This window comes from Eubalaena glacialis, chromosome 1, assembly GCF_028564815.1.
Source record: "Eubalaena glacialis isolate mEubGla1 chromosome 1, mEubGla1.1.hap2.+ XY, whole genome shotgun sequence".
Lineage (NCBI taxonomy): Eukaryota > Metazoa > Chordata > Mammalia > Artiodactyla > Balaenidae > Eubalaena > Eubalaena glacialis.
In genome coordinates, this window is record NC_083716.1 from 232,736,618 (window position 1) to 232,739,564 (window position 2,947).

Sequence of the window (2,947 nt, forward strand, 5' to 3'; positions counted from 1 at the left end):
TGTGACTGTGGAATGTGAGGTTGCATAGCTGGTAGATGTTGAGGGGCTAGAATTAGGGTGGTTCAGGGAAAACGTGATACTGTTTCAGTGCCATGGTTAAAAAATGGATTTCTCCTTTTTCCTAAATGTCCAACAGCTGCCTACCATTGATCGAATGTTAACAAAATACTCTTGTTTCCCTTTTTATGATTCATGTCCCCATATAACATTATGCCCAGCTGGAGGATTTAATCCCCAAAGTATGTTTCATGAAACCCTTTGATAGATGCTCTGTGGAAAAGGGGTTCTGTTGTTAAATAAATTCGGCACATCCTGCATCCCATATCCTCACTGGAAATTCATTGTTAAGGTCACAAAGAAGGCCTGGGGGAGGAAGCCTGTTCCCAACACTGATTTCACCACCAAATCCTTTTTTGGTAATATTTAGTGGAACACATTATGGGGAAATTTTTGGAAACATATTTCTCAAAAACACCTCCCAGCCTTATAGGTTTTTCCAACTATTCTTTCTAGACACAAAACAGTCACTCTCACTCTTGCAAGTGGCCTTCCATCCTTATCTTTCCCACTGGGGAGTAGACTAGGTAGGAAGCGTGACTCACTTGTATGAAACGTGTGACCACTAGTTGTTTGACTGCCCCAGGCCCTAGGAAGCTCTAGGTTCACCTTCTCCATGGGTCTGCTGTTCCTTAAAAAGAGTAATGACAGTAATAAGAACAACATTTGTAAAGTGCTCTACAGAATGTCTTCATCTGCAACAAGTCATTGAATCCCTTCCACCACACATCTCCTGAGGTTGGTAAGGGTAAGTATTGTTACAGTCATCCTCACTTTACATGTGAGAAGTACCCTGGTGTTCAGTGGTAAAGCGAAGACTCCTGGATCTCCTTACTTATATGCCCTGCCATCTTCTCTGTGTTGCATTCTGATTTAGAGTTTGCTCCCCAAACTGACCCTTGGTACCCTTCTACCTGCTTATTCCTCTGAGGGCTCATCTTGCTCTTAACTGACACCCAACACATCGCAGCCTCTGCTTCCCAAACCCACCCAGCCACTTTATATGGAAGCAGAGAGTGTGGCAGTGAGGCTCCAGGAATTGTGGGAACAGCTGGAATGTTCTTTGCTCTGTTGGACTCTGGTAGGAGGCCTGGCCTCCGAGCTCTGCAGTTTCCCGTCTAGCATGCTGTGACAGCTGGGCTTGGGTCTGAAATGTGCATAGGTGTTCTACATAAAAATACAGTGTTCAGAAGAGGTGTCCTCAGCAACAGGGAAACATCTTAGGTCAGGAAGGAGACACTGCAGTATGAAACAATTCGCTTGGTAGCAGTGCTTATCGGCTGGCTGTGGCTACCTTCTTTAAGCTGTCTGCTTCCTGAAGTCCTCTTTGGCCTTCTTTACTTTCTTTCCAGATGAGAGGCATTATGGTTCTTCTTGGGTAACATTAGGGAGGTGGTCAAAGCCGCCAAGTACAGGCTGTTGTGTTCCAAATCCAGGATGACCACCACTGGTCAAGAATTTCCATCCCCAAACTTGAGAGTGATAGGAAAGGGTAGTTATCAAAGAAGCTAATATGACAAACAGCTTGTGACATTTTACGTATTTGCTGTTTTCTGTTTCATGTGCTGGGTTGCCTGAAACCAAACCACATTCCAGTTTTTGTACTTAAAAGTCATTATTCTAATAGCTTGAGACTTCAAAACTTTTTGTTTTTTTAATGTAGCAATTGGTTGATTTTTACTGGACCTGATGGAATGTCATAGCGCTCCTGTGTTTGAGTTTCAATTATAGCATACCCTGCTCAGTAGTTGATTGTACCTGTCTTCCTGGGGATCTGTATACAGCCATGAACATCTGACTGCTTTATTAATTCTTTTCTTGTAGTTATGCTTGAGATTTACAGATTGAAATATATGTATATATTTTTAAAATTTAATTTATTTATTTTTGGCTGCATTGGGTCTTCATTGCTGCGCACGGGTGTTCTCTAGTTGCGGCAAGCGGGGGCTACTCTTTGTTGCAGTGTGCGGGCTTCTCATTGCAGTGGCTTCTCTTGTTGCGGAGCACGGGCTCTAGGCACGTGGGCTTCAGTAGTTGTAGCACGTGGGCTCAGTAGTTGTGGCTGTGGGCTCTAGAGTGCAGCCTCAGCAGCTGTGGCCCACGGGCTTAGCTGCTCCACGGCATGTGGGATCTTCCCGGACCAGGGCTCGAACCCGTGTCCCCTGCATTGGCAGGCAGATTCTTAACCACTGCGCCACCAGGGAAGCCCTGAAATATATTTTTTATTATAAATTTCATTTTACATTTCCTTTACATTACCCTGAGGGCATTAAATGGATCTTTTAAACCTATGTCTGTTAAGCAGGTTATTTATAATGACCTCAGGGCAGTAAAAGTGGGTATAATGCGTGTTCATTATAAAAAAGGAATGTTGGGTCTATTAGGGGTGAGAACTGTTGTCCTTTGGTTAAGGATGAAACCCACAATGAAGTGATGGGGAGAGCAAAGATAGGAGGCAGCCCAGATCTTCTTGGGGTCATTTGTGCCTGTTTTTACATTGCTTTTTCCTAGCAAAACCCTACTATGGATTCATCCAGTTAGTTACCTTTACAAACTTTCGAGTCATAGGAAATGGGCTGGAACCATGGGGGTGAATCATACAACCTATGGAGAATGTATAGAAGTAAAATAAGAAGGTCACAGCGGAACCCTAGCAAATACCTTCAGCTGGGTTCTAAAGGAGGTGATGCCCCTGAAGAAATTTTAGAACAGGCAGAGAAACACAGGAAGATCTAAAGAGATTGGGGCCTCATACAACACCTCATACAACCGCTGGAGAAATCACACAACCGCAGGGTGGTGCCACTACACTCGCCTCTGAACTGGCTCCTCAGAGCTGTTGGGCCATCCCATCATACGCCCCTCGTCAGCTCTCACTCATTCCCTATAG